The sequence below is a fragment of the Arachis hypogaea genome, chromosome 16, assembly GCF_003086295.3.
Source record: "Arachis hypogaea cultivar Tifrunner chromosome 16, arahy.Tifrunner.gnm2.J5K5, whole genome shotgun sequence".
Classification (NCBI taxonomy): domain Eukaryota; kingdom Viridiplantae; phylum Streptophyta; class Magnoliopsida; order Fabales; family Fabaceae; genus Arachis; species Arachis hypogaea.
Genome location: NC_092051.1, coordinates 75,593,729 through 75,606,589, shown reverse-complemented (window position 1 = coordinate 75,606,589; position 12,861 = coordinate 75,593,729). Strand labels below are relative to the sequence as shown.

General features: G+C 37.8%; 1 non-coding gene across 1 annotated transcript; it reads left to right on the top strand.

Annotated features, from left to right (window-relative positions):
* The first annotated feature begins 6,626 nt into the window (after window positions 1–6,626).
* LOC112761594 (small nucleolar RNA R71) lies at window positions 6,627–6,735 on the top strand. The gene has a single exon (XR_003181982.1). It is a non-coding gene; the product is annotated as a small nucleolar RNA R71 (small nucleolar RNA).
* Window positions 6,736–12,861: the final 6,126 nt, after the last annotated feature.

The following is a 12,861-nucleotide window of genomic DNA, read 5'->3' as shown; positions in this document are numbered from 1 at the left end:
TTCTGTTTTCCATTCAAACACGCTTGTTCCTATCTAAGATGTTCATTCGCGCTTAACTGTGATGAAGGTGATGATCTGTGACATTCATCACCTTCCTCAAACCACGAACGTGTGCCTGACAACCACCTCCGTTCTATATCCGATTGAATGAGTATCTCTAGATTCTTTAATCAGAATCTCGTGGTATAAGCTAGAACTGATGGCGGCATTCATGAGAATCCGGAAAGTCTAAACCTTGTCTGTGGTATTCCGAGTAGGATTCAAGGATTGAATGACTGTGACGAGCTTCAAACTCCTGAAGGCTGGGCGTTAGTGACAGACGCAAAAGGATAGTAAATCCTATTCCAACTGGATCGAGAACCAACCAGTGATTAGCCGTGCTGTGACAGAGCGCGTGAGCGTAGTTTTCACTGAAGGATGGAAGGTAGCCATTGACAACGGTGATCCACCAACACACAGCTTGCCATAGGAGGACGTGCATGCGTGAACAGAAGACAGAGGAAAGCAGAGATTCAGAAGACAAAGCATCTCCAAAACTCCAACATATTCTCCATTACTGCATAACAAGTAACCTTTAATTATGCTCTCTTGGTTATTCGCAATTCAACTGACAAACATAATTGACTTCCTGACTATGATTTACAAGATAACTATAGATTGCTTCAAACCAACAATCTGTGGGATTCGACCCTTACTCACGTAAGGTATTACTTGGACGACCCAGTGCACTTGCTGGTCAGTGGTACGAGTTGTGAAAAGTGTGATTCACAACTCATGCACCAATTACAGAAAGCTTAATGAAGCTACACGAAAAGATCACTTCCCACCCTTCATGGACAAGATGCTAGAAAGGCTCATGGCAGGACATGCGTATTACTGCTTCTTGGTTGGCTATTCAGGATACAATCAAATAGTAGTTGATTCAAGGAAGGAGAAATACATTCAATTCGTCCAAAAGAATCGTTCATTACAAGCGCATGCCCATTTGGCATGCAATCTACCGCACTATGCAAGCTCTGCATTTATCAATCTTCAGCTGTTGAAAATTCATGAAGCTTTCTGGATGACAAGTATTGGGATTCCTTCCCTAATACCTAAATCACCTCGCCTTGGTATTGAAAAATGCCAAGAAACCAATCTGGTTTTGAATTGGAGAAATGCCATTTATGGTGTGGTGTGCAAAATCGTGATCATTCCATTCCTGGTAACGGCACTAAAAACTCAATACGCACGTTCAGATCTTATATCTATTCACAACTTCGTACAACTAACCAGCAAGTGCACTGGGTCGTCCAAGTAATAAACCTTACGTGAGTAAGGGTCGATCCCACGGAGATTGTCGGCTTGAAGAAAGCTATGGTCACCTTGTAAATCTCAGTCAGGCAGATTCAACTTATTTTATGAATTGATAAGTAAAATATAAATAAAATATAAAATAAGATAGTGGTACTTATGTAATTCATTGGTGAGAATTTCAGATAAGCGTATAGAGATGCTTTCGTTCCTCTGAATCACTGCTTTCCTGCTGTCTTCATCCAATCAATCCTACTCCCTTCTATGGCAAGCTGTTTGTTAGGGAATCACCATTGTCAATGGCTACTTCCCATCCTCTATGTGAAAATGGTCCGATGCGCTGTCACTGCATGGCTAATCATTTGGAGGTTCTCGATCATACTGGAAAAGGATTCACCCTCCTTTTGCGTCTGTCACTACGCCCAGTACTCGCGAGTTTGAAGTTCGTCACAGCCATCCCTTCCCGGATCCTACTCGGAATACCACAGACAAGGTTTAGACTTTCCGGATCTCAAGAATGGCCATCCAAGGGTTCTAACTTATACCACGAAGATTCTGATTAAGAAATCCAAGATATACTCATTCAATCGAAGGTAGAACGAAAGTGGTTGTCAGGCACACGTTCATAGGGAATGATGATGAGTGTCACGTTCATCACATTCATGTTGAAGTGCGAATGAATATCTTAGAAGCGGAATAAGTTGAATTGAATAGAAAAACAGTAGTACTTTGTATTAATTCATGAGGAACAGCAGAGCTCCACACCTTAATCTATGGTGTGTAGAAACTCTACCGTTGAAAATACATAAGTGATAAGGTTCAGGCATGGCCGAATGGCCAGCCCCCAAACGTGATCTAAAGATGAAACTAAAGATCTGATCCGAATATGTAAATACAATAGTAAAAAGTCCTATTTATACTAAACTAGTTACTAGTGTTTACAGAAATAAGTAATTGATGTAGAAATCCATTTCCGGGGCCCACTTGGTGTGTGCTTGGGCTGAGCTTAAAGTTTACACGTGGAGAGGTCATTCTTGGAGTTGAACGCCAGTTTGTGACGTGTTTCTGGCGTTGAACTCCACTTTGCAACTTGTTTCTGGCGCTGAACGCCAGACTGCAACATGGAACTGGCGTTAAACGCCAGTTTGCGTCGTCTAAACTCGGGCAAAGTATGGACTATTATAGATTGCTGAAACGCCCTAGATGTCTACTTTACAACGCAATTGGAAGCACGCCATTTGGAGTTCTGTAGCTCTAGAAAATCCACTTTAAGTGCAGGGAGGTCAGAATCCAACAGCATCTGCAGTCCTTCTTCAACCTCTGAATCTGATTTTTGCTCAGGTCCCTCAATTTCACCCAGAAAATACCTAAAATCACAGAAAAATACACAAACTCATAGTAAAGTCCAGAAATTTGAATTTTAAATAAAAACTAATAAAAATATACTAAAAACTAACTAAATCATACTGAAAACTGTGTAAAAACAATGCCAAAAAGCGTATAAATTATCCGCTCATCACAACACCAAACTTAAATTATTGCTTGTCCCCAAGCAACTAAAAATCAAATAGGATAAAAAGAAGAGAATATACTATAAATTCCAAACTATCAATGAAACATAGCTCCAATCAGATGATTGGCATCTATAGGAACTCAGAGTTCAGATAGTGTTATTGATTCTCCAAGTTCAGTCTGTTGATTCTTGAACATAGCTACTTTATGAGTCTTGGCCGTGGCCCTAAGCACTTTGTTTTCCAATATTACCGCCGGATACATAAATGCCACAGACACATAACTGGGTGAACCTTTTCAGATTGTGACTCAGCTTTGCTAAAGTCCCCAATTAGAGGTGTCCAGGGTTCTTAAGCACACTCTTTTTTTTATTGCTTTGGACCTTGACTTGAACCGCTCAGTCTCAAGTTTTCACTTGACACTTTCATGCCACAAGCACATGGTTAGGGACAGCTTCGTTTAGCTGCTTAGGCCAGGATTTTATTCCTTTAGGCCCTCCTATCCACTGATGCTCAAAGCCTTGGATCCTTTTTATTTACCCTTGAGGGCTATTGGCTTTTTGCTCTTGCCTTTTGGTTTAAAGAGATTTTGGCTTTTTCTGCTTGCTTTTTCTTTTTCTTTCTCTTTTTTTTTTCGCTATTTTTTTTCTGCAAGCTTTTGTATTCACTACTTTTTCTTTCTTCAAGAATCATTTTTATGATTTTTCAGATTATCAAATAACATGTCTCCTTTTTCCTTATTTTTCAAGAGCCAACATATTTAACATTCATAAACAACAACTTCAAAAGACATATGCACTATTCAAGCATTCATTCAGAAAACAAAAAGTATTGTCACCACATCAAAATAATTAAACTAGTTTCAAGGATGAATTCAAAACTATGTACTTCTTGTTCTTTTGTTTTTAAAACATTTTTCATTTAAGAGAGGTGATGGATTCATATTTACTACTTTAAGGCATAGACACTTAGATACCAATGATCATGTAATAAAGACACAAACATAGATAAACATTTAACATAAGAAAATGAAAAACAGAAAATTTAAGAACAAGGAATGAGTCCACCTTAGTGATGGTGGCGTTTCCTTCTTGAGGAACCAATGATGTTCTTGAGCTCTTCTATGTCTCTTTCTTGTCTTTGTTGCTCCTCCCTCATTGCTCTTTGATCTTCTCTAATTTCATGAAGGATGATGGAGTGATCTTGATGTTCCACCCTTAGTTGTCCCTAATAATTGTGTGGAGGAAAATATATCCCCTGAGGTATCTCAGGGATCTCTTGATTTGCAGTCAAATGTTCTACCGCTGAGCTATAGACCCTTGAGATGAATCTCTCCATCTCCTATGACTCAGAGGTGGAAGCTTTTGTCTTCCCTTTCCTCTTTCTAGAGGTTTCTCTGGCCTTAGGTGCCATCAATGGTTATGGAAAAACAAAAAAGCTTATGCTTTTACCACACCAAACTTAGAATATTGCTCGCCCTCGAGCAAGAGAAGAAAGAAAAGAAGAAGAAGAAGAGAAAATATAGAGGAGAGGGAGGGGGTGTTTATTGGGAAGAGAGCATGAATGTTGAGAAGAGGGAAGAATATGAGTGGAGGTAGGTGGGGATCCTGTGGGGTCCACAGATGCTGAGATGATCCTGTGGGGTCCACAGATCCTGAGGTGTCAAGGATTTACATCCCTGCACCAATTAGGCATGTAAAACGCCTTTGCATGCAATTCTAGCATTTAAACACTGAATTGATGCTTGTTCTGGGCGTTGCAGCATGTTTCTGGCGTTGAACGCCAATTCTATGCTGGTTTCTGGCGTTCAGTGCCAGCTCTTCTCAGGGTGCATTCCTGGCATTTGAACGCCAGGATGTTGCTTGTTTCTGGCATTCAACGCCAGATCCATGCTCTGTTCTAGCGTTGAACGCCAGCCAGATGCTCCTTACTGGCGTTTAAACGCCAGTAAGTCCTTCCTCCAGGGTGTGATTTTTCTTCTGCTGTTTTTGATTCTGTTTTTAATTTTTGTATTTATTTTGTGACTCCACATGATCATGAACCTAATAAAACATAAAAGAACAATAAAAATAAAAATAAAATTAGATAAATAAAAATTGGGTTACCTCCCAACAAGCGCTTCTTTAATGTCAATAGCTTAACAGTGGGCTCTCATGGAGCCACACAGGTGATCAGGTCAATTTTATAGACTCCCAACACCAAACTTAGAGTTTGGATATGGGAGTTCAACACCAAACTTAGAGTTTGACTGTGGGGGCTTTAGTTGACTCTGTACTGAGAGAAGCTTTCTATGCTTTCTCTCCATTGTTACAGAAGGAGATTCTTGAGTTTTAAACACAAGGTTGTCCTCATTCAGTTGAAGGATCAATTCTCCTCTGTCTACATCAATCACAGCTCTTGCTGTGGCTAGGAAGGGTCTTCCAAGGATGATGGATTCATCATCATCCTTCCTAGTGTCTAGGATTATGAAATCAGTAGGGATGTAAAGGCCTTCAACCTTTACTAACACGTCCTTTACTAGTCCATAAGCCATTTTCATAGATTTGTCTGCCATCTCTAATGAGAAATTGGCAGCCTGTACCTCAGGGATTCCCAGTTTCTCCATTACAGAGAGTGGCATGAGGTTTATCCCTGACCCAAGGTCACATAGAGCTTTCTCAAAGGTGATGGTGCCTATGATACAAGGTATTAAGAACTTTCCAGGATCTTGTTTCTTCTGAGGTAATGTCAGTTGATCCAGATCACTCAGTTCATTAATGAGCAAGGGAGGTTCATCTTCCCAAGTCTTATTACCAAATAATTTGGCATTTAGCTTCATGATTGCACCAAGGTACTTGGCAACTTGCTCATCAGTAACATCCTCATTCTCTTCAGAAGAAGAAGAATACTCATCAGAGCTCATGAAGGGCATAAGGAGGTTCTTTGGAATCTCTATGGTCTCTAGATGAGCCTTAGAGTCCTTTGGTTCCTCAAAGAGAAACTCCTTGTTGATCACTGGACGTCCCAGGAGGTCTTCCTCACTGGGATTCATGTCCTCTTCCTCCCTTGTAGGTTCGGCCATAATTGTTATATCAATGGCCTTGCACTCTCTCTTTGGATTCTCTTCTGTATTGCTTGGGAGAGTACTAGGAGGAGTTTCAGTGATCTTCTTACTCAGCTGGCCCACTTGTGCCTCCAAATTTCTAACGGAGGACCTTGTTTCATTCATGAAAGTTAGAGTGGCCTTAGAAAAATTAGAGACTAAATTTGCTAAGCTAGATGGATTCTGCTCAGAATTCTCTGTCTGTTGCTGAGTGGATGATGAAAAAGGCTTGCTGTTGCTAAACCTGTTTCTTCCACCATTATTAAAGCCTTGTTGAGGCTTTTGTTGACCCTTCCATGAGAGATTTTGGTGATTTCTCCATGAGGGATTATAGCTGTTTCCATAGGGCTCACCCATGTAATTCACCTCTGCTATTACAGGGTTCTCAGGATCATAAGCTTCTTCCTCAGAAGATGCCTCTTGAGTACTGTTGGATGCAGCTTGTATTCCATTCAGACTCTGAGAAATCATATTGACTTGCTGAGTCAATATTTTTTTCTGAGCCAGTATGGCATTCAGAGTATCAATTTCAAGAACTCCCTTCTTCTGAGGCGTCCCATTACTCACAGGATTCCTCTCAGAAGTGTACATGAACTGGTTATTAGCAACCATGTCAATGAGTTCTTGAGCTTCTGCAGGCATTTTCTTTAGGTGAATGGATCCACCTGCAGAAGTATCCAACGACATCTTAGCTAATTCAGACAGACCATCATAGAATATATCCAGGATGGTCCATTCTGAAAGTATGTCAGAAGGACACTTTTTGGTCAATTGCTTGTATCTCTCCCAAGGTTCATAGAGGGATTCACCTTCTTTCTGTCTGAAGGTTTGAACATCTACTCTAAGTTTGCTAAGCTTTTGAGGAGGAAAGAACTTGGCTAAGAAAGCCGTGACCAGCTTATCCCAAGAGTTCAGGCTATCTTTAGGTTGAGAGTCCAACCATGATCTAGCTCTGTCACTTGCAGCAAAAGGGAAAAGCATGAGCCTGTAGACTTCAGGATTTACTCTATTAGTCTTAACAGTCTCACAGATCTGCAAGAACTCAGTTAAAAATTAATAGGGATCTTCTGATGGAAGTCCATGGAATTTGCAGTTCTGTTGCATTAGAGCAACTAATTGAGGTTTCAGCTCAAAATTGTTTGCTCCAATGGTAGGGATGGAGATGCTCCTTCCATCAAACTTGGAAGTAAGTGTAGAATAATCACCAAGCATCCTCCTTGCATTATTGTTGTTAGGTTCGGCTGCCATCTCCTTTTCTTGTTCAAATTTTTCAGTAAGGTTGTCTCTGGATTGTTGTAATTTAGCTTCTCTTAGTTTCCTCTTCAGAGTCCTTTCAGGTTCTGGATCAGCTTCAACAAGATTGTCTTTTTCCTTGTTCTTGCTCATAAGAAAGAGAAGAGAACAAGAAAAAAAGAGGAATCCTCTATGTCACAGTAAAGAGGTTCCTTGTTGTTAGTAGAAGAAGAAAGGGAATAGGAGTGAAGAAGAATGGATAATCCAAACACAAGGGTGAGGATAGAAGCAGTAATTTGAGATGAGGAGATGTGTTAGTGAATGAATAAATAAATAGAATAGGATGAGAAAGAGAAGTTTTCGAAAATTTAATAAAATAAAACTAAAATTTAAAGTTAAAATTCGAAAATAAAAATTGAAATTAAATTAAATTAAAATTTAAAACAACTAGTTAGTTAAAATTGAATTTTGAAAAAGAGGGAATGGATTTTCGAAAATTAGAGAGAGAGTTAGTTAGGTGGTTTTGAAAAAGATAGGAAACAAACAGAAAGTCAATTAGTTAGTTGAAAGAGATTTGAAAATCAATTTTGAAAAGATAAGAAGATAAGAAATTATTTTAAAATCAAATTTTTGAAAAAGATAAAATTTTGAAAAAGATATGATATAAAATATATGATAAAAAGATATGATTAAAAAGATTTAATTGAAAAGATATAATTGAAAAGATATTAAGAAGATTTGAAAATTAAATTTGAAAAGATAAGAAGTTAGAAAAAGATTTTAAAATCAAATTTTAAAAAGATATGATTGAAAGAGATTTGTTTGAAAAAGATATGATTGAAAAGATATGATTAAACTTTATTTTGAAAAGGATTTGAAAGATAAATTAAAAAGATTTGATTTTTAAAATTAAAGTTGATGACTTGACTAACAAGAAACTGAAAGATATGATTCTAGAATTTAAAGATTGAATTTTTCTTGATAGGAAAGTCACAAACTTGAAATTTTTGAATAAAAACATTAAATGTTAGTGTTAATTTCGAAAATATAAGATAAAATTAAGAAAAAGATTTTGAAAAATTAATTTTTAAAATTTTCGAAAAACATTAAGAAGAAAAATGAAAAAGATTTGATTTTTGAAAAAGATTTGAAAAAGATAAGATTTTTAAAATTGAAATTTTGATATTTTTAAAATTTTTTCACTAAGTCAACCCAAAATTTCAAAATTTATGAGTAAAATAAGGAAAAGATATTTTTTTTATTTTTGAATTTTAATAAAGAAAGAGAAAAACAACCCAAGGACTCAATGCATGAAAATTTTGGATCAAAGCATGTGATGCATGCAAGAACACTATGAATGTCAAGATGAACACCAAGAACCCTTTGAATGTCAAGATGAACACCAAGAACTTATTTTTGAAAATTTTGAAGAAAAGAAAACATGCAAGACACTAAACTTAAAGATTTTTAATTTTTAGACACTAAGAATTCAAGAATGCATATGAAAAACAAGAAAAGACACAAAACAAGAAAAATATGAAGATTAAACAAGAAGACTGGCCAAGAACAACTTGAAGATCATGAAAAATGCAATGCATGAAATTTTTGAAAATAAAGTTTTGGAAAATTAAAAAGATGCAATTGACACCAAACTTAAAACTTGACTCTAGACTCAAACAAGAAACACAAAAAATATTTTTGATTTTATGATTTTATAATATTTTTTGGTTTTTTTTTTCGAAATTTATATTGGAAAACGAAAAAGGAGAAATTTTTTGATTTTTTTCGAAAATAAGAATAATAAAAACAAAAAGGTTAAAATTAAAATAAAGTTACCTAATCTGAGCAACAAGATGAATCGTCAGTTGTCCAAACTCGAACAATCCCCGGCAATGGCGCCAAAAATTTGGTGTGCGAAATCGTGATCCTTCCATTCCTTGGTAACGGCGCTAAAAACTCAATACGCACGTTCATGATCTTATATCTGTTTCACAACTTCGTACAACTAACCAGCAAGTGCACTGGGTCGTCCAAGTAATAAACCTTACGTGAGTAAGGGTCAATCCCACGGATATTGTCGGCTTGAAGCAAGCTATGGTCACCTTGTAAATCTCAGTCAAGCGGATTCAACTGATTTTATGAATTGATAAGTAAAAGATAAATAAAATATAAAATAAGATAGTGGTACTTATGTAATTCATTGGTGAGAATTTCAGATAAGCGTATAGAGATGCTTTCGTTCCTCTAAACCTCTGCTTTCCTGCTGTCTTCATCCAATCAATCCTACTCCCTTCTATGGCAAGCTGCTTGTTAGGACATCACCGTTGTCAATGGCTACTTCCCATCCTCTCTGTGAAAATGGTCCGATGCGCTGTCACGGCATGGCTAATCATCTGGAGGTTCTCGATCATACTGGAATAGGATTCACCCTCCTTTTGCGTCTGTCACTATGCCCAGTACTCGCGAGTTTGAAGTTCGTCACAGCCATCCCTTCCCGGATCCTACTCGGAATACCACAGACAAGGTTTAGACTTTCCGGATCTCAAGAATGGCCATCCATGGGTTCTAACTTATACCACGAAGATTCTGATTAAGAAATCCAAGAGATACTCATTCAATCGAAGGTAGAACGAAAGTGGTTGTCAGGCACACGTTCATAAGGAATGATGATGAGTGTCACAATCATCACATTTATGTTGAAGTGCAAATGAATATCTTAGAAGCAGAATAAGTTGAATTGAATAAAAAAATAGTAGTACTTTGTATTAATTCATAAGGAACAGTAGAGCTCCACACCTTAATCTATGGTGTGTAGAAACTCTACCGTTGAAAATACATAAGTGATGAAGGTTTAGGCATGGCCGAATGGCCAGCCCCCAAACGTGATCTAAAGATGAAACTAAAGATCTGATCCGAAGATGTAAATACAATAGTAAAAAGTCCTATTTATACTAAACTAGTTACTAGGGTTTACAGAAATAAGTAATTCTTGGGCTGAGCTTCAAATTTACACATGGAGAGGTTATTCTTGGATTTGAACGCCAGTTTGTGACGTGTTTCTGGCGTTGAACTCCACTTTGCAACTTGTTTCTGGCGCTAAACGCTAGACTGCAACATGGAACTGGCATTCAACGCCAGTTTACGTCATCTAAACTTGGGCAAAGTATGAACTATTATATATTGCTGGAAAGCCCTGGATGTCTACTTTCTAACGCAATTAGAAGCGGGCCATTTGAAGTTCTGTAGCTCCAGAAAATTCACTTTGAGTGTAGGAAGGTTAGAATCCAACAGCATCTACAGTCCTTCTTCAACCTCTGAATTTGATTTTTGCTCAGGTCCCTCAATTTCAGCCAGAAAATACCTAAAATCACAGAAAAACACACAAACTCATAGTAAAGTCCAGAAATGTGAATTTTAATTAAAAACTAATAAAAATATACTAAAAACTAACTAAATCATACTGAAAACTGTGTAAAAACAATGCCAAAAAGCGTATAAATTATTCGTTCATCATGGTGACAGAAGGAATTGTCCTTGGTCATAAAATTTTAGAAAAAGGCTTAGATGTAGATAAATCTAAGGTTGAATTAATTGAGAAATTACATCCACCTAGTAATGTCAAGGCAGTTAGGAGTTTTTTGGGCCATGCTGGTTTCTACAGAAGGTTTATCAGAGATTTTTCCAAAATTGCAAAACCTTTGAGCAACCTATTAGTTTCTGATACACCTTTTGTGTTTGATAAAAAATTCACACTATCATTTGAAATGCTGAAAAAAGAACTTTCCTCAGCAACTATCATTGCCCCACCTGATTGGAATTTGCCTTTCGAACTGATGTGTAATGCATCAGACTTTGCTTTTGGGGCAGTGCTATGATAGAGAAAAGGCAATTTAGTGCATGTTATTTATTATGTTAACAAGGTCTTTAATGAAACTCAAAGGAATTATACCACTACTGAGAAAGAACTACTGGCAATAGTGTTTGCATTTGATAAGTTTAGATCATATCTCATTGGATCTAAAGTGATTGTTTTTACTGATCATGCAGCACTAAAATATTTACTTGCAAAACAAAAGTCAAAACCAAGATTGATAAGGTGGATTTTGCTATTGCAGGAATTCAACATTGAGATTAAAGACAAGAAAGGAGTGGAAAATAAAGTAGCAGATCATTTGTCACGAATTCCCTGTGAAGAAGGTAGCACACACAAATCAAGTGTCAATGAATTCTTCCCTGATGAACAATTGATGCTGGTTCACAAGGCACCCTAGTTCGTAGACATTTCTAATTTTAAAGCTACTGGGGAAGTTCCTTCAATGATCAACAGGCATCAAAAGAGGAAACTCATCAATGATGCAAAGTATTTCATTTGGGATGAGCCATACTTATTCAAAAAATGCTCAGATGGATTGCTCAGAAAATGTATTTTAGAGAAAGAAGGAAGGGAAGTCTTATGGAATTGTCAAGGTTCTTGCTACGGAGGACATTTTAGAGGAGAGAGAACTGCAACAAAAGTCTTGCAGTGCGGGTTCTTTTGGCCTACTATCTTCAAAGACGCACGAGAGCTAGTGAAAATCTGTAATGAATGCCAGCGGGCTGGAACCTTGCCCAAGAAAAATGAGATGCCATAGCAATTCATCTTAGAACTTGAGTTGTTTGACGTATGGGGGATTGATTTCATGGGACCATTCCCAACTTCATACTCAAACAACTACATTTTGGAGGTAGTGGATTATGTGTCCAAATGGGTGGAGGCCATTGCGACCCCTACGAATGACAACAAGGTGGTCTTGAACTTCCTCAGAAAGAATATCTTTAGCCGGTTTGGAGTTCCCAGAGCACTCATCAGTGACGAAGGAAGCCATTTTTGTAGCAGGCCACTAGAGACCCTCCTCCTGAGATATGGAGTGAAGCACAAGATTGCCACACACTATCACCCCCAAACAAGTGGCCAGAAAGAGGTATCCAACAGAGAGCTAAAATGGATCCTGGAAAAGACTGTGGGAGCCTCAAGAAAAGACTGGTCGAAGAAGCTAGATGACGCTCTTTGGGCATAAAGGACAGCCTTTAAGACACCAATTGGGATATCTCCATATCAACTGGTATATGGTAAGGCTTGTCACCTGCCATTAGAGCTTGAACACAAAGCTTTCTAGGCTCTCAAGTTATTGAATTTTGATAGTCAAGCTGCTGGTGAAAGGAGGCTCTTGCAACTGCAAGAATTGGAAGAATTCAGATCCCAAGCCTATGAAAATGCCAAAATTTACAAGGAAAAGGCAAAGGAAAGGCACGACCTCAAGATGGCACCGAAAAGCTTTGAGGAAGGACAGAGAGTGCTATGATAAACCCCATTTGTAGGGTTTATCTTGTATTGATTTTTGGGGATTTTATCACCTTTCACCCATATTTATTCAATGAAATAGCATGGTTTTGTGATTCTCCCTCATTTAGTGCTTAAATGTGAAAACATGCTTTTAGACCTTTAATTTGATGATTTTGATTCACCTTTGATTCCACTAGATGCCTTGATTTGTTTGTTAAGTGATTTCAGGTAGAAAAGGCTAGGAATGAATCAAAGGAGTGAAGAGGAAAGCATGCAAAATAGAGAACACATGAAAAAGCCAAAGATTTGGATATATTTATCCACACGTACACGCACTAGACGCGCACGCGTGGATCGCGAAAACTTCAAGGGACGCGCACGCGTGCTGTACGCGTACGCGTCGGTGGCCGCACGTGATT